The sequence below is a fragment of the Phascolarctos cinereus genome, unplaced genomic scaffold (genome assembly GCF_003287225.1).
Source record: "Phascolarctos cinereus isolate Bilbo 61053 unplaced genomic scaffold, phaCin_HiC Scaffold_7;HRSCAF=346, whole genome shotgun sequence".
Taxonomy (NCBI): domain Eukaryota; kingdom Metazoa; phylum Chordata; class Mammalia; order Diprotodontia; family Phascolarctidae; genus Phascolarctos; species Phascolarctos cinereus.
Genome location: NW_027556180.1, coordinates 32,699,052 through 32,718,845, shown reverse-complemented (window position 1 = coordinate 32,718,845; position 19,794 = coordinate 32,699,052). Strand labels below are relative to the sequence as shown.

The following is a 19,794-nucleotide window of genomic DNA, read 5'->3' as shown; positions in this document are numbered from 1 at the left end:
GACTCACGCTTTGGATCAGTTTTGATAGGCAGCGACTTCCAAAAATTATGAAAAAAGCCTCGCAGCGTCCGGCCATCTCGTCTTGCACCGCCAATGCCATTCCCTCGGTAGCTGCGGCAGCAGCCTAAGCTTTAATCCCTCGGGGGCCAGACCTCAGGGGCTAGGTGCACCTGGCCCTGCCCACCGCCGGGAGGGGGAGGGGATGGGAGTGGCCTATTTGTTTATTAAGATTAAATATAAACTAAGATAAAATACAAACTGCTCTGCCCTCTACACTCTATTTCTAGATGGACTTTTCTAGACATTTCATATTACCCCCTTTCACACCCTCTACTTTCCAGCCAAATTGTGAAGGTAAGTGTATCCTGAACTTGACAATCCTGGAACTCTGGAGTTCGGTGACGTTCTAAAAGCTGTCCCCCATGCCTGGATCTCAGCCCTGCTCCTCTCTGCCTCTCACTGCCTTCCTCATCCATTCCAGTAGCTCATGTTCTAGCCTGTTGTAGATGATTTTGCATATGCTGATCTTTCGTGCATGTTATATCACCCCACCCCCACCCCCAGAAGAACTTAAGCTCTTTTAGGCTAGAAACTTTCTATTTCATCTTTGTAAATGGAAGAAGCCATGCATGCTGAAATTTCTGTGTTCTCTGAGTGGTGTACTGAGACCTACTGAGTCCCAGTGACCCCTGGACACTTCAGCTTGTGAAGATTTTTTGTAAAGTTTGTAGTATTTAAAACAGCAACAAAAAATCATAGTGTCATGAAGAAAAATAAATTTTAAAAGGGTACCACACTTTGAGAGGTAATGGATTCTCCCTCTACCTCCACACCAGCTGCCAGGCTCCTTGGAGGCAGCTGTGCCCTGAGATCAGCTCAATAATTAGTGAACCCTTGTCTCCCACCTCCATATCATGAAGGGGCCCAGTCATGTTCTCCTTTATATTTTGTCTTCCCTATTTGAATGTAAGATACTGGGGAGTGGGCACGGTCTGGTTTTTTTCTTTTTGTATTCCTGGTGCTTGGCACATAGTAAGGACTTAATAAATTATCTATCTATAATCTGTGTATCATCCCTCATCTATCTATTTGTCCATCCATTATGTATAATCTATGTGTCCATCTATCTATCCATCCATCCATCATCATTCTATCTATAACTTATCTGTCCATCCATTATGTATGTATATATGTATCTATCTATCTATCTGTGTCCACACATAATCTATCCATTCATCCATTCATCATCATTCTATCTATAACCTATCTGTACATCCATTATGTATGTTTGTATATGTATGTATGTATGTATGTATCTATCTATCTATCTATAATCTATGTCAATACATAATCTATCCATCCATCCATCCATCCATCCATCCATCTATTATCATTCTATCTGTCCATTCGTTATGTATGTATGTATGTGTATATATGTATGTATGTATCTATTTCTTTATATATATAATCTATGTGTTCATACATAATCTATCCACCTACCCATCCATCCATCATCATTCTATCTATAACCTATCTGTCCATCCATTATGTATGTATGTAAATGTATGTATGTATGTATCATCTATCTGTCCATCCACTGTCTATCTATAATCTATAGTCCATACATCATCTATGCATCCATCCATCCATCCATCCATCCATCCATCCATCCATCATTCTATCTACCTTAGTCTATCTGTCTATCCATTATTATCTATCTATTCATCCATCTATCTATCTATCTATCTATCTATCTATCTATCTATCTATCTGTCTGTCTGTCTGTCTGTCTATGTCTCTGTCTGTCTTCCCATCCTTGGAGATAGTTCTTCAAGAAGAGGCAGGATGACTTGTTGGTTATCTAATAATGAAGATTCATTTCAGGTGTGTGTTGCATTGGGGCCCTCTGAGGTCTCATTCAATTCCTAAAATTCTACAGTTCTGTGATACTTCTGTGTTATATAGCAGCCCAAAAGGCTAATGTGGTCTTGGGCTACCCTCGAAGAGGCATGACTATAATGAGGTTATAATCCCACTGCACTATATCCTTGTTAGACCATGAGTATTGAGGTTAGTTCTGAGGACCATAGTTTAAGAAAGATATTGACAGAATGTAGTACATCCTAAGGAGGGCAGCCATGATTGTGAGCAGCCGCAAGCTCATGCCCTATTAAGACTGAATGAAGAAGCTGGTGATGGCCGGCTTGGAGGAGAGAAGGCTTCAGGAGGATGTGATCACTGCTTGAAGAGCTTGCAAGGCTGACACATGGAAGAGAGATTAGGCATTTTCTGTTTGACCTCATGAGACAGAACCAGGAGCGGTGGGTGTAGATTAGAAAGGTAAATCTAAGTGTAATGTCAGGAAAAAACTTCTTAATGATGACAGTTGTCTTAAAGGAGAATGAGCTGCTGTGGGTGGTGGTAGCGTTCTCCCTTACTGAAGGCCTTAGGGCAGAATGACCACTTGCAGAGTATATTGGAGGGAGGATGTCTTTCAGGTAAGATTGGACAAGATGGCAACTGAGATCTATTCCAACTCTCAGATTCTGTAATTTTTTGAAATTCTTTGATGTTAAAAAAAAGGGTCTCCATTTCTGAAAAGGTTGGGAACCACTGATTTAGGGCTGGAAATAGCCTTTAAGATCATCTAACCAACCCCTTCATTTGACAGATGAGGAAATCAATAATAAAAAATACTATAATAGCTAGCATTAATTAATATAACATTTCAGGTTTTGCCAAGTGCTTTATAAATAATATCTCATTTTATCCTCCTAATAACACTGTGAGATAAGTACTATTATTAACCCCTTTTTTATGGACAAGGAAACTGAGGTTAAGTGACTTGCCCAGAGACACACAACTATTAAATGTCTGAGGCAAAATTTGAACTCAAGTCTTCCTGATTTCAAGTCCTGTGCTGTCTGCCCTGGGCTAGAGCCCAGAAAGGTTAAATTATTTGCCCAGGTCTTCTGCCTTCAAGTGCAATGCTTTGTATCTGGGTTTTTTTCCCCCTCCATAATACCTTATTACTTCCCAATATAACTTACATATAGTATTTTACAAAGAATCCAAAAGATTTCAATTTGTCTATAATTCCATAGCTGTCTCCTGGGAAATCTCTCTACGCAGTGAGATTGGTAACAATCATGATATCTCACCTTGCGGGGGGGTGGTGGTGGTGAGTGAGTGGTAGGTACTTGAGAGCACAGGCTATTCAATCAACAAGCATTTATTAAATGCCTTCTGTGTGCCAGGCTTTCCTTTTTGGGGGGATGGGGTGGGGAGTAGAGTTATGATTTCCTACAGATGAGAAAGCTCCCTCTGTTAACATAGAACAGCACTTGCTTGGTGATACATAGCCTTAGAGAGTTTCCTGAGGCACTGAAAGGATTCAGTGACACTCCCAGGTTCACATAGTTATTATATGTCTGAGGTAGGTTTTGAACTCAGATTTTCCCGATTCTATGGCCATTGCTTTATCCACCAAGCTCTGATGATTTGCCATATAACAGATATCAAATGAACTGAGTAGAAAAGACAAGATTGGGCTGATAGAAGAAAAAATATTTTCTGCACTCATAAAAAAATAATTAACTCCCAAGAATTTCTCACGTTTCAGTTGAAGTTTTCTGTTTTTACTTTTTTTTTTAATGAGAGGCCCAAAATAAATGAGGAATTTTAAAAAATCTTATCAGACACATCAATGAATGCTAGCTCTTTCACACTTCAAAGATATTTAGAGTTGTTGTTTTTTTATACCAGACATCTTTTAAAAAATATATTTTACAAGAGAGTAACCTACAAGTGCAGATGGTGAATAGATTAGTTTTGTTTTTAAACAGCCCTTGGAATTTGCATATTACACCACATTACTGAGCATATTGAGCTTGAAATCAGGAATCTAGGTTCCCAGGCACTTAATGGTCTCATCCGTTCCCTGTAGGGCTAGGTGGTGCCAAGGAATTATGGAAGCTCCTAGTCTTGCCCAGTTCTGGAGAACTCATTTCCTGTGAATCAACATTTGAAAATGGCCTGTTTTGTTCAATGACCAACCTGTTATTAATTAATGTATATTTACATATACATATATACACACACGTATTTCTATTCCACATCAGTCATAGGATCATGGGTTGAGAGATCTGGAAGGGATCCCAGAGTTAGTATGTTCCAGTACCTTCATTTTATACTTGTATAAACTGAGGCACAGAAAGGTTGAGTAACTTGCTTTCAGTGGTAATTGGCAGAGCTAAGATTCAAACCCAGGTCCTCTACCTAGAAGTCCAGCAAGCTCATTTTGAGTAGATTGTTTTATCCCTTGTACTTGTATCTCTAGCTCCTAGTACTGTGACAAATTAATTGATTGCACCCACAGAGCCACCCCGATATACAAACATTGGATAATTGATATAAACTATTAGAACTCTGGCTGAAAGTGTGCTGGGATTGTGACTCTCTGTGACCCCATTTGGGGCTTTCTTGGCAAAGAGAATGGAGTATTTTGGCATTTCCTTCTCCAGCTCATTTTATAGCTGAGGAAACTGAGGCAAACAGTGTTTTGCCCAGGGTCACACAGCTAGTAAGTGTCTGAGGCCACATTTGAACTCAGGAAGATGAGTCTTCCTGACTGCAGGCCAGGTGCTCTTTTCACAGCATCACCTAGTTGCCTTAGGCCCCTGCCTATCTTTCCAATTTTCTTATACCTTTACTCCCCTCCATATTCTTTGCAGTCCGGTGACACTGACCTCCTTGCTGATCCTGAAATGTGAGCCTCATTCTCTTGACTCTTAGTGTTTTCACTGGCTGTTCCCCATGCCTGGAATGTTCTCCCACTTCTCTATCTTCTGGTTTCTCTGGGCTTCCTTCTAGACTCATTTAGAGTCCCACCCTTGGTAAGAAGCCTTTCCCAGTCCTTAATCGTTGTGCGTCTATCTATCTTACCATACGGAGTTGTTTGCGTACTGTCTGCCCTATTGGACTGTGAGCTATTGGGGAAGGGACTCTTTTTTTTGCCTTTCTTTGTATCCCCAGCACTTAGCACAGTGCCTGGCACATAGTAGGTGCTTAATAAAGACTGACAATTGAAATATAATAATTTCATCACAAACGATAGTGATAATTCATACTTGCAATTTTCTTTTCTCTGCTACTAGAGGAGAAAATTAAAGACTAAATTGAAAGATTATTAAGAACATATTTCAAAACTGTGTGCCTGTCAAAATGTGGTCAGCTATAGAGTATCATTTGCCTAAGCCTGCCTCTTCCCTTTCTATACCTTTTCAAGTATGCCCACAATCTCTGCTTCGATTATTCTCCTATTGTGAAGACGGAAGAAGAGCCATGAGTCAATAGTTACCGCTGTTTTCATGGGCGCCCTTCTTTGTGCAAGGGGAATAATGATAAAGTCTATAATTTTTCTTAAGGATTTAGTGTCTTGCCGTCTTCAGAACTGGTCCCTAAATGGGCTCAGAATTGTGTTGCCTCCAGCACAGGCAACTCTGTGCAGCAACTCTAATCAGCTGCTCTTTCCAATTTTTATTGCCATTTCTACATCTTCATGTAGCAGCACCTTGGAGGCTTTGCTTAGAGTACTAATGTGGTGAATCCACTTTCATTTACGGAAAAGAGAATTTGCCTTAGAATCTTTACAGATCATCTCTATTTTTCATCTGTTCTTTGTCCTTCCAGTTTCGTCTTCAAATGCCCTAGGCATGATTATGCTTATTTGGGTCATTTGCCAAGTGTTCAATAAACTTATATTTTACTGGGCTGCTTCTTGATCTTTTATGAGGTTTTTTAATTCAGTGCTTAGCACTGTGCCTAGCACAATAAATCCTTCTTGACTTGACTTGATTAGACACAGCTTTCCTTTCTTGGTCACAAACTTCAGAGGGCAGTGGTCACTTCCCTTCCAAGGTTCTTATCACTTCTATTTTAGCAACCAATTTCTCATTGTCATTCAATGTTAAGTTCAGAATAAATAGTTCCTTTTGTTACTTCCTTCACTTTTTAAATAATGAAATTATTATTAAGGTCAGTCAAGAATTTGTCCACTGCTCTGCAGTGGAAGAAAAAGAGCTTCAACAGATATGTCAATCATTGAGGTTCCTTCTCACTACTGCTTCTTTTGTCCTTGTCAGTTTTTTCCCCCCCTGATCTCCTTGTTTATATCTTACTGCTTTTCAGATAGTCTGTCTATTCACAATTTCCCTTCAGTTTCTTTTTCTGTTGATCTATACCCAAAAACAGCATTTGTTTATTTTCATAAGAATTTTATTACTCATATTTTCAGATTTAAAAAAATTGATGAAGCCATCCTGGCTCTTAGTCATCACTGCTTCCCTTTCTAAATCTTCACAGACCCTCCTTTTAATAACATGTTCTTTGGTAAGATTATGAGATGACCAACTTTGATAGACTTAACTCTTCTCAGCAATACAAGGATCTAAGACAACTCCAAAAGACTCATGATGAAAAATACTATCCTCATCCAGAGAAAACTTTGAAGTCTGAATGCAGATTGAAGCATGTGATTCTCTCTCTCTCTCTCTCTCTCTCTCTCTCTCTCTCTCTCTCTCTCTCTCTCTCTCTCTCTCTCTCTCTCTCTCTCTTTCTCTCTCTCTCTCTCTCTCTCTCTCTCTCTCTCTCTCTCTCTCTCTCTCTCTCTCTCTCTCTCTCTCTCTTTCCTTCTCTCTCTTGGTTTTTCCCTTTGGTTCTAATTCTTCTTTACAACATGACTAATGTGCTATATCAGATTGCAACGGGGGAGTGAAGGGAGAGGCTGAAAATTTAGAACTCAAAATCTTATAGAAGTGAATGGTGAAAACTAAAAACAAATAAATAAACAAAATTTAAAAAACAGTATGTTCTAGAACTTTGCCAGAAACTGAAAGCAAGATTATTGATATATAGTTTGTATACTTCTTTTAAACTCTTTCCTTTTGTGAAAGTTGGAACACTTGGTCTTTTCTGGCCTTGTGACACTTTTCTTGTATTTTTTTTTTCAAATATTACCCACTGACAGTGGTTTAATAATAACACACAAAAGTGTGTTGTACAACTCCTTGAGGTTACATATATGAAAGTGGAGGCACAGAGATGTTCAATCACTTGCTTGATGGGCCAAGGACAGAATATGAACCTGGCTTTTCTGACTCTAGTCCTAAGATCTTTGCACTCCATAATACTTCTGGAGGATTTAGCTGGACCTGGACCAGGACCAAGTAGAAGCCAATTGCAATTAGAAGAAGAATACCTATTGGGAAACCTGGTAGAGGGTCAAGACTACACTTGCTTGGCTGGCTAGAAGTGTACAGAACAAAGCCATCTCCTACCTTGGCAGAAAGCTGGACTTTGATTCTTTTTGTATATGGGTATTTTTGAGTATGGATAATTTTGTATGTGGTAATTTGTATATGCGCAATTTATGGGTAATTTTGTATATGGGTAAGGAAATTTGTACATTTATATATATATATATATATATATATATATATATATATATATATGTGCTAGTGTAGAGAAGGCAAGTGAGAGGACAGAGGGGAGTTACTCATCCTGTCAAATCCTCACCAATGGATAAATTGTTGGGGAGGGAGGAAGGAAGTACATATAGGAGGCCTAAGTGTTTACAATGGTAAAGTTTCCCAGAAGGACCCATACAGAGTCCATGGAATGCCGGCTTACTCTGGTCCACAGTTTTATTTTCAACTATTGTAGGGAAGTTTTGATTCACTTCAGGTTGTTAACTTCCCAGTCAGTTAATAAACACATATGAGGCATGGTGCTAAGTCCTGGAGATACAAAAGAGGCAAAAAGTCAGTCCCTGCCTTCAAAGAGCTCACAATTTAATGGGGGAGATAATAAGCAAACAATTATGAGCAAACAAGCTATATATAGGATAAAAAAGAAATAATTAAAAGAAGGAGGGTGCCAGAATTAAGAGGGGCTGGGCAAGGCTTCCTTGCTGAGATGTAAGTATTTTAGCTGAGACTTAAAGAAAACCAGAAAACAGTGGTGAGGAAGGAAAGCCTTCCAGGCAAGGAAGACAGCCAGAGAACATCCGGAGCTGAGAGATGGAATAGCCAGGAGGCCAGTGCCACTGGATTGAAGATCTAGTGTTGGAGAGTAAGGTTTAGGAAGACTGGAAAGGTAGGATGGAGCTAGGTTATGAAAGATTTTGAATGCCAAACAGAGGACGGAGCCGCCAGAGTTAATTAAGTAGGAAAGTGACATGGTTGGACTTGCACGAAAAATCACTTTAGTGGCTGAATGAAGGATGGATAAGAGCGGGGAGAGAGTTGAGGCAGGCAGACCCATCAGCAGCTATTGCAGTAATCCAGGCATGAGATAGATGATGAGAGCCTGCACCAGAATGGTGGCAGTGTCAGAGGAGAGAAGGGGTCACATTGGATGATAGATTGGCTATGGGGGAGGTGGGAGATAGTGAAGAGTTAAAGATAACACCTAGGTAGTAAGTCTGAGGGACTGGGAAGATGATGTTTCCCTCTACAGTAATAGGAAAGTTAAGAGGGGAAAGGCTTTAGGTGGAAACATGGTGAGTTCCATTTTGGACATGGTAAGTTTAAGATGTCTGCTCAACATCCAATTTTAAATGTCTGAGAAGCTGTTGGAGATGTAAAATTGGAGGTTAGCAGAGAGATTGGGACAGGAGAGGTAGATTTGAGAATCATTAACATAGAGATGGTAATTAAATCCATGGGAGCTGTTGAGATCACCAGATGAAATAGTTGATTACTCTGTTTTACACTTGGTCTTCAATTCAATCTGTTATTTCCTTGTGCCTTGCCCTAGAAGCATAATGTGTCTTCTGTGTTTCCCAGACTGCCCCCAAATCTCAATAGGTACAGCTAGCGTTAAGCACAAAATAAGGTTTAGCTGCTCCTATTTTTCTTTATTAAAAAGAGGAATAGACTATGCAATAAAGAGACAGATGATTACAAGGAAGAAGTGGTTCAGTCGCAAGGATATAATATGGGCTATTTTAAGGTTTGCAAAGAGCTTTGCATGCATCATCTCATGTGCTACTCAACAATAACCTTGTAAGTTAGATACTGTTGTTATTCCCATTTTATAGATAAGAAAAACTGAGAATGCCTTGCCCAAGGTCACACAGTAAGAATCTGATGCAGAATTGGAGTTCAGGTCAGTGCCAGCCACTTCTGACCATAGGAACAGGAAATGGTTTTTTATGCTTAGACTCCCTCCCTTCTGAGGGAAGGAGGGAGAGGTAGTCCTTAGAAGAGTTACCTATTTAGGGGGTGGTTTCTTTGTTTGAGTCAGAGGAATGGGAGAAGGATAATATCTCTGGGGAGATGCTTGAGTTAGCTAACCGTTTTCCTCATCAATGCACTAAAACACCCTCATCTACCTCAGGAGCAGAATGTCACAGTCCTTTGGGGGAAGAGATGGGGGGAGTGAAATGCCGCATAGTCCCAAGATGAAAGATGCACCACTATCTCCAAAACCCTGTAATTCTTCACCAGGCTTGCCTTTCTTTCTTTCTTCCAGAAGTCCCTTCAAAGCAGTCACAGAAACTCCAGTCTCATCACGTTACTGTGCTGGATCATGTGGAAGATTCTCTCATCTCTGTATCAATACAAATGAAGGGTTACTTATGATGTCCCCTCTACAAATTGTTGACAACTCAATTTTTTTTTCAGTGCAACAAAACAACTATACCAGAGTAGATTGCCTTGAGAGAAACTGAAATTCAATTTAGGGACTAAACTAAATAAACCATTTATTGCCTGAGCTAGAAGAGTGAAAAAATAAAACAGAGTCGCTAGTTTCCATAACTGGTAAAAATGATAGTTGGATGGGTTTACCAGTAGATTCATTTCTTGTTTGTTTTTTTAACTTATTGGTCTCCAAGTCCTCCTGTACTGAGTTAGGATTGTTAATTTACAAAAGGAGTCAGGAAGCCTGTGTCTACACCGTCAGCATCCTAAATGATGTTGAGCTTGGGACGTGTGAGACTTTTGTGCAGGGCTGTGACTTTGAGCCTGCCCCTCTTGGCTTTCCTAGGCAATATGAGAAGAAAATACATTTACTTGCAACTGAAGGTGTGGACACGTGTCAGCGTTTCTTGTTTGATGCCTGCTGCTGTCTGTTCCATGCTAATCATTCCATTTTCCCCTTGGTCTCGTGCCATTACTCATCCTGCCTGACAATTTTTCCTCTTGGCAGCTGTCATCTGACTTTTACATATCAGCTCTTGACTTTGTAATAGTGAGGCCTAGAGCACGAATTCAATGCAATGCAACCAACACCGTGTGTACTATATGCAAGGAATGATGCTGCACGATAAGGATGCAAAAATGAAAATGAGAAAACAACTCTGCCCTCAAGGGACTTGCATTCTACTGAGGGATGGACTCAGATATTCAAAGGAGTCTGTGATCTCCTTGCTTTTGAAGTCCCCTTCAGTGATGGAGATAACAGCCCCATCTTGTCTGTCTTCCCATAAGGTTGCCACAGAGGGTTTACCCAACATGCTGGAGGCCATCCTCACCTTCTCCTAACCCCAAGAGGGTACCAGTTGAGTATCAGCCTGTCTGTCTCTCATACATTACCCTTGGGAACAGCTCATCTTCTCTTCCTATCATCAAATTCCTTAATAATATTGTGACATATAAAAAGTTCAAGAGACATAATTTCTGGGTAATTAATCATTTTGTTAATTATGCTAGCAAGTAATTAATAAAAAGATGGTGATTTGGCCATCTCTCCTAAACCAATCATGATGGCTTCTGGACACTTACATGCCCTTGGAAGACTGAGTGTCCCCAGGCAGTAATCAATTTTGATTGGTTAACAATTAATGAGAAAATGAATATTATAATGAGAGGTGGGCCTACTTTAATGAGGGGCTAGGCGACATGACTTTGATTATGTCACTCATGTACAAAGAGATCTCAAGCCAGCCTCCAGGTAATCTAGATAAAGGATCTATATCCATCCCACCCTACCCCATCCTCACCCAAGCCTCAGTTGAACACATTTGTCTAGAATTCACCTTAGATTAAATTCTTCATAAAGTTCTCTTGTTGGGTGGCTTCTCCCAGCCAGGATCAACAAGCATGTACCCCAGGGATTTGGACAATCTCATCCCCGAAGTAAGAAGATTTCAACTGGACATGATACTTTTGAAGGACAGACACGAGAATGAGGAGTTAAACTTTCTGTTCTTGGTCCCGAAGGACTCAGAACCAGGAGCAGTGGCTGCAATTTGAAAGGTGGCAAATTTAAGCTTGATGTGAAGAAAACTTCCTACCCATGAGAGCTGCCTGGAAGTGACCTTCCCTGGAGGTCTGCAAGTAAAGGCTGGGGGGCCACTTGTCACCTGTGCTGTAATGAGGGACTCCTGTTCAGGTGTGAGCTGGACTCCATGGTGTCTCAGATCCCTTTCCACACGGAAAGTCTCATTCATCTTTTGGCTGTAACCCATCTTGATGCTGATCATCAATTAAGTGCAGAGATGTTATAATGATCAGCTGTGGTTGGTGAGGGTCTGTGTGTGTAGGGCAGCCCCAGCACCAAAAGAAAGAGTTGCCAGGTTACTTCTGTGGACAGTTGCTGGGGTGGTAGACAGACTAGAAGCAAGGTAAGTGGTCTAGGGGCTGCTGCTATTCCTGGGGTTCAGCCTGACCTAGATGTGAAAGCCACCCCATTGGCTCTCTTAAAACATTTTCACCACATCGTCTTTAAAGAGACAGTTACCTGTTTTTGCATATTTGTGGAAAGATTTCCAAACTTGTCATCAAAGCTAAGTGTTTTCTTGTTTCTTCGTCAGCTGGAGGTCAGCAGTGGAGTACACTTAAGAAAAAAACTAGGGTAGGGTGAAGACAGCACTTTTAATCAGCAGACAAGAAATTGGATGCCATGGTCTGAGTGAACTAAGATTCGGAAGTCTTAAGGAAGCATTCTATCTGTGTGATGAGGTTTGTGTTTGGGACGGAGGGGCAGGGGTGTGAGGAAAGTCATCTTGCTAACCGAGCCTGAATCTTAGACATTTTGTAAACTGACAGCAAAATGATAATTGTGTTTCTCATTCATTTAGCCACATTACTAGTTTCCTGGGCCTCCAGGTCTTTCTTTCTCCCTCAGCAGCCACACAAAGGTTTGCTTTTTTCTCAAAACTGAGCGTTACAGTCCTTGGGTATTCTGTTTTGTTTTAAACTAGGTCAATTCTAACTTTATCCAATTTTTGCTAATTACCATGAAAAATAACCCCTCTCTCCCCCAAAACAGGTGAATTCTAAATTTAGTTCAATTTTATTACCAAAAATGCTCTTTTTTTTCCAAACGGGTTAGATACTAATTTTAGCCCAATTTTATAAATTATCAATTTAATGCAACAAGCATTTTTGAAAATACGTAAGCATGGATTCATTCCAGTAATCTCAGGCTTCCAGAGGGATGGCCCATTGCATTGTATTTTTGCAATAACGGAGTGGGGTATAATAGAAAGAACTCTGGCTCTGGAATCAGAGGGAAAAGATCCCCATCCTCCCTTTGCTGTGTACTACCAGTGTATTCTTAGGGAATTTACTCAATCTTGTTGGACCTCAATTTCCTTGGCTGTAAAATGAGAGATTTGTACGACATGGCCTCTGAGGTCCTTTCTACCTCTAGATGGAGAATCCTATGGTTTTAATTTAGAGATTCAAGATTTAATTAAAGCTAATTTAGCAAAACAGACTGCAGATGTTCCCTAATTTATATATGCCCATTCACATGTCCATTTTGGAGGGATGGCCAGTAGCTGTAGCAGAGGGCATTGGGGTCTGGATTCTCCTTTTCCACCTCCTTAGCATCTCCTACCTTCTGTCTGTCTCCCAAAATCGGGAAAATAAAATGAAATAAAAAACTTAATCAATTCATCAAATCTAGTTCTAGTTGTAAATGGATCTGTAATAGCCACAAATATATCATCGTATAGATGCATATTATTTGTATCCGATATTTCTTCTATTTCCTCAAAAGTCCAGCGTTTTCTACAGGGTCAGATTTCAAGGGTGAGATCTACTGGGGCTTCTTAGGACTTGGGGCTCATAAGTGCTTGCCATATTTCCTTCTGAGAGCCTGTTCTTGGCATGTGAAGAAAGAAACAGCCACTTGGGGGCATCCAGGTATTTATTTAGTGAATAATCTAGAGATGGCCAAGAAGGGAATGATCTCCTTTTAGAATTAAAGACAGACATTGAAACAGCCCACTCCCTTCTCCTCTAAAACAGAAAATTTATTCTGTCTGGCAGATGACCAGGCTTTTTATCAACAAGCTTAGGTTGCTAGACAGCTTTAAGATCTACAAAACTTCCTATAGCCAGTATTTTGTTTGCCATTAGACCAGCAAAACTGAAGTTTTTGTTTGGAGCATTTTAGCTGTAGAATGCCCCTGTGGACACGTATCTCAGTTGTAGACATGATCAAAGATTATTGCAGGTGGGATTGGCACAGCCAGCCTGTGATCCTGCTATCTGGTGGGCAGGATGAGATTTTATTCATTTATTCAGTCCTTGGTTGACCCAGCAAACATTTATGAGTTCAGTAGTCTTTTTTCCTACATTCAAAAAACAGTACTCATCAGCCCTTAGACACTTGATACTTACTAGCTGTGTAACTCTGGGCAAGTCACTTAACCCCGAAGCCTCACCAAAAACACAAAGCCAAAAACAATACTGTTCAGGTAACAGTATTAACACTAAAAATCAATCAACAGGCATTTATTAACTACCTACTTACTGTATGTCATGCACTGTGCTAGGCCCTAGGGATACAATTTTTTTTTAAATAGTCCCTATCAAGAAGGAACTCGAATTCTTCTGCTTCTAAAAATATTAGTTGATATCGTGTTTTTACATGATTTTTATTTCCAAATATATCCCATTCCCATCACCTGTGCTGCTATCTGTATGACTTCGGACAATTAATTTTACCTTCCTTTAACTCAGTGTCCTCAACATCCTTCGGCTGATGGCAGCATTCCCAAATCAAATAGATTTTTTAAATAATCTGAAAGCACAGTAGGAACTTACGTTTTCTGCATCCTTTAATCAATTGTGTGACTCAGAAAATGTGACCTGCAGAACATCATTTGCACAAGCCTGGCCCTTCCCTTCTCATCTTTCCATCAAGGATACCATATGTATCCTTGAGCTGTATGTAGGTTATTATTATAAAGAATTTTTAGAGATGAGAATACTTAATATTTAAAGAAATTAATTCAGGCTCTTCACTGGAAGGTCAAATATTGAAGCTGAAGCTTAAATACTTTGGTCACATGATGAGGATGGGATTCATTGGGAAAGACCCTGATGTTGGGAAAGATTGAAGGCAAAAGGAAAAGGGGACGATAGAGAATGAAATGGATAGATAGTACCATGGAAACAATGAACAAAACTTTGAAAGAGACTTCAAGAGATAATGGAGGATAGAAGGCTCTGGCATGCTGCGGTCATGAAGAGTCAGACAAGACTTAATGCACATGAGAAACGAGGCCTTTGGATTCACAGTCACTAACTTATTTTTGAGTCTAATTTTTAAATCTGCTAATTGCAGCGAAGTCTTTCAGCGAATCAATCAATCCATGAGTATTTTTTAAATATCTACACTGTGCCAGGCTCTGGGGAGACATGTGCAAACAATCCCTGCGTGCACTGAGCATATGTTCTAATGAGGGAGACAAATGCATTTGTAAATACATACAGCACAGATACAAAGGGATCAATACAAATATGCACAAAGTCATTGAATTCAGACTAGTTAGGGAAGGAGGGCACTCACAGTTGGGAGGAATCAGAAAAGACTTCACGCAGAAAGAGGGGGCCGGAAGCAGGGGGCCTCTATAAGGTAGAGGTAAAGAGCAAGTGCATTCTAGTCATGCATCAATGCATCAGAGCCTTGTGCTAGAAGGTTAGATCATAGGACGAAGGATTATAGATATGAAGTGAATGGGACTTACCGGTCATCTCATCCAACCGCCTCGGTTTTACATGACACTGTTTCAGACTCAGAGAGGTTGTGACTTGTTTAAAGTGGCTTGGTTAGTAAAATAGCAGAGGTGGGGTTTGAACTCAGACCCTGTGACTCCACATTCAGCACTCTAGGAAACTTCATTTTAATCCTGGCTACTATTAATGTTCCCAGGGACCTGTGGAAAATCGCTTGGTCTTTATAAGTCTTGGCTTTCAATTTCCAGGGAATGGAAATGATTTCCTTAATGAAATCTTTCAAAGAGCCCAGGAGTGAATGGTCCCTTGGAGTCTGCATTGCCTCAGAAAGGGGTGGGTTTTCCCTCACTTAGTGTCTTCAGGGAAAAGTTGGATGACCACTTGTCAGGTACGTAATCTGGTCATCTTTCTCTGGTGCAAAATGGACTAGAATGCCTATGAGATCACGGTACAGTGAATAGCACACTTGACTTGGAGTCAGAAAGCCCTGAGTTCAAATCCTGCCTCAGGTACTTACTAACTATGTGGCCTCAGACAAATCACTTAATCTATGGTGCCTCAGTTTCTTCATCTGTAAAACAAGGGGGGTTGAACTTGGTAACCTCTAAGGTCCCTTCCAGCTCTAAATCTATTATTTTATCCCCTTCTTATTCTGGGTCTATGAAGCTGAGCCTGCTATGTCCCTTTAAATTCTGAAAATTTATTTTCTGACTCCCAATCTAGTAGACAGCAAGCATAGTATAACAGGTAAATGGTTTGAAGAGATGGTCTGATATAGAGAGATAGTATAATATAATGGAAAGTACTACACTTAGAGTAAAGGGAGATCTGGGTTTGAAACGCACCTCAGACACTTGCTAGCTATTTGAGCTTAGACAAGTCATATCATTTTTCTAGACCTCAGTTTCCTCATACTGTTAAGTAAGGAAGTTGGACTGTATAAACTCTAAGGTCCCTATGATCCTTTGATCTTTGGAATTTTATCTCTGACACTTACTATCTCTGTGACCATGGGAAAGTCCTTTGTCTATGCCTCAGTTTCCTTGAGTGTAAATTGAGGCTAATGATACCTGGCACATCTATCTGGGATGGTGGCTTTCTGCTCTAATTTTCCTAGTGAACCCAGGATCAGTTTCAGTTCTGCAGGAGCCTATAGGGTAGAGAAGAACTCAAGCGGGTAACAATAACAGATTTGAATAGCAACTCAAGACATGACTAACATAGCTAATTGCCCAGTGAATTGTACTTTGGTGGATTGTGTACATACTGAGTCCTGACCTTGTAGACCACAGTCCCACCCCACCTTTAATCTTGGGTGATTCATATCCATGTTTTCCCAGAGATTCTCTAGGGAAATCTCCTGCAGTCCCTGCCATGAATAGCACGGAGTAGCATTCCTTGGGGAGCTAATAGGAGAAAGAAGGCATGTCATGGAATCATAAATTTAGATCTAGAAATGACCTTAGAAGTCATTGAATCCAACCCCCTCCTTTTATAGATGAGGGAACTGAAACTCAGAGACTCAGTTAAGGGTCTGGGAAGTCTTCTGGTAAAAGAGGTGGCTTTTGAGATGGATTTTGAAGAATGGATAAGATTTAGATTAGAAGAAAGTAGTGGGGATTTGTTGGGAAGGGTGGAGGGAGAGAACAAAGGGTATGTTTAGGAGACTTTGAGTAGGTTGATTTCTCTGGGGCAGAAAATTCACATAGGGTGGAGTAAGATTTAAGGGAAAGATGAAACTTAGGAGAACTCAGAAAGTCTAAGTTGTAAAGATGGAAGGTATCAAAGACAAAGAGATAAAAATTAGCCACAATTTTTTTTTAAAGAGTAGGAAAAAAAAGAAAAAAGTGATAGCAAAAATTCTTTCCTTCTGTTAGGTCAACATGGAGAGAGACAAGGAGGTTCAGTAGTTAGAAGGCTGACCTTAGAGCCAGGATTCTGGTCCCATCTGACACATACTGGTTGGGTGACACTTGGCAAATCACTTAATTTCTCACTGCTCCAGACAATTCTTTTTTGAAGACTAAAAACTGTAGAGAAATGCCTGTAGGGTCTGCATTGGTGGAGAGAGCTTCATTGCTGAAAGTTCCCTCTACCAATAAAATCAGGTGTGTCCAAAAAAAAAATGAAGGAAGTGTGTCTGGTTGATTAAAGAGAATGTATGGCTGGGGTATGGGGCATGAAAGCAGAAAGACCTGGATTTGATTCTTGTCTGTCATATTTATTAGCTGTGTGACCTCAACAAATTCCTTTGCTTTTCAGGGACTCAGTTTCCTTATAAGTAAAACAAAGAGATCAAACTTCATGACTTCTAAGATGCCTTCTAGCTTAAATGCAATAATCCTGTGAAGTCAGTTAATTTCCCTGGACCTCAGTTTCCTCATCTGTAAGATGAAGGGATCAGACCTGCTGACTTCTAAGGTCCTTTTCACCTAAAATCTGATACTATGTCAATATTCATGCTAAACAATCAGTGATTTCTGTCCCTTGGAAGTGGGGCAGAATAATGGTAATCTATGGTTCACAAATAGTTGAACAGGTAAGCTGTGTAGCTACTGAAAGCCAGCAGGAAGGATCAGTTTTTCTTTCTTTGGTCCTGCTGGAGCCATTCCCAACCTTTCTCACAATCTGTGGCTTGCTTCTCAGCTTCTCACCCTCGGACATCCCTTCCCCTCCCTCCTCCCCCATCTGAGCGCACTTTTTAGGATTTTGTGGCTGGGAGGAAAGTGGATATTATCTTGATGGGTCCATCATGGGGGGTGAGTAGGAAAGGAAACTACATCTACAAACATGTCATCATACGTAATAGTCCATACGAGTGTCTGATGTACCTATGGGGGCTTATTTTCCTCCTATGAAACACTAAAGAGCTTTTATGTAAAGGAAACAGTATAGATGCTCCCCTGTACTTTATTCATGGTTCAAGAGGCGATGGCAAGGCATATTGGGGCAGTAAGTAGATTGGGGCATAGTGCCAATAAAGAATTCTGCAAAAGCCACGTACAGGATTGCATCAGGAAAGGAGGCACGCCCATCATATGGCAAGAGGGAGGGATGACCACTGAACAGCCTGGGTGTCACTATGCAATAAAGGCAGGGTGGAGTAGTGTATAGAATGCTGCTAGACCTGGAGTCTGGAAAAGAGGACTTCTATTAAAATCTCCTCTTTTCCACTTATTACCTTTGTGATCTTAGTCAAGTCATTTAACCTTGCTTGGCCTCAGTTTCCTCATCTGTAAAATAGGGATGACAATAGCCCTTACCTCTAGACTTTAAAGTATTGTACAAATAGGACCATACATAGTAGGTGCTTAATAAATGATTATTGAATGATTGATTTAGAGACCCTCTGAGAGATCTCAGAGGGAACCTAGGTCGTGTGATGGATAGAGTGCCAGGCCTAGACTCAGAAAGACCTGAGTTCAAATCTGACCTCAGACAGTTACTAGCTCTGGGATCCTGGGCAAGTCCTATCTGCCTCAGTTTCTTTATCTGTCAAATGAGCTAGAGAAGGAAATGGCAAACCACTCCAATATCTTTGCCAAGAAAACCCCAGATGGGATCGTGAAGAATTGAACATGACTGAACAATAACGAGGGATCTTAGAATTCATCTACTCCAACCCCTCATTTTATTTAAGAGGAAACCAAAGCTGAGAGTCTCAACTTGCCCAAGGACACACAGGTCGTGTCAGAGTGGAGGGTTGAAATCCAGCTTCTCTGATGCCACATTCAATCTTCTTCCCAGTGTCCCCTGGGTCAGCAATTATTCTTATTGTTATGTCCAATGGTATCCAGACAATATTCCTAGAGGAGAGTTCCTCGAATTTTGGGTGGACTCCCCTCCCCCAGGAGGATTTCTAGAAAGGCTGAGTAAGAGAAGTGCAGGATGGGAAGTCTCAAATGGTTTGTAATCTGCAGTATTGGAGGGCGTGCCCATATTGAGGAGCTCATAGATCTGCTAGAGCACTGAAGAGACTTTGTGCTATTCTGAATAAATTATTGTGTTTATTTAACAAGGTCTAAGGAACCTTTAATTTCCTTTTATTGTGGAGTGCATGATTCGAAAAGTTGCTAACCACTTGGAAGGTAAGAATAGAATTCATAATGAATTTTAACAGTTAAGGAAATTGTTCAGGACAAGGGGAAACCACATAGGAAATCTCTTAAAATTTGTGCATTTAAGGAGAGAAAAATAAGGCATAGGAGTGAGTGCCTGATCACGTAACAAAATTCATCATAACAGATGTGGAGAAAAACATTGAATGTATACTTCTCTGATTCACTCCTAGGAGTACATAAGTCGCAGATTAAATACTGACTAGCCACTAAAAGAGAAGACTAATTAGAAAATTAACCAGTTGTGCTTCTGTTCATTCATCTAATGTCAAAGCTAATTGTGTGAGTAAAGGTTTTTGACTTAATTATAGCCCTTAGTAAATTAAGCCATTTGAATTTAACAAGTCTGTCATTTCAGGCTAGGAAGCAAAACAAAGCAAATATTTCTGTGGGCTGATTGTTCTGACCAAAACTGAGGGTGAGTGAGAGGATTTTTTAATTAAATATACAATTAGCTTTGCCAATATAAAGCTGATTGGGACCACAACTGAATAATTTGTTACTTGTTCCCTTACAACCCTGTGGGTCTTTGGCAGTCACATACAGATTGATTAACAAGTACCTTCTATGTGCCAGACACAGTGCTAGGCACTAGGGATATAAATATTAACAGTAATAATAGCTAGATGGCCCAATGGATATCTTGATCTACTGGAAATGGACCTGCAGTCCAAAAGACCTAAGTTCAAATCCAAGCT

At 40.3% G+C, this 19,794-nt stretch overlaps 1 protein-coding gene across 2 annotated transcripts in view; it reads left to right on the top strand.

Annotated features, from left to right (window-relative positions):
* Positions 1-19,794, top strand: part of PLD1 (phospholipase D1) — a 256,470-nt gene that overhangs the window by 40,771 nt on the left and 195,905 nt on the right. The window lies entirely within an intron of this gene.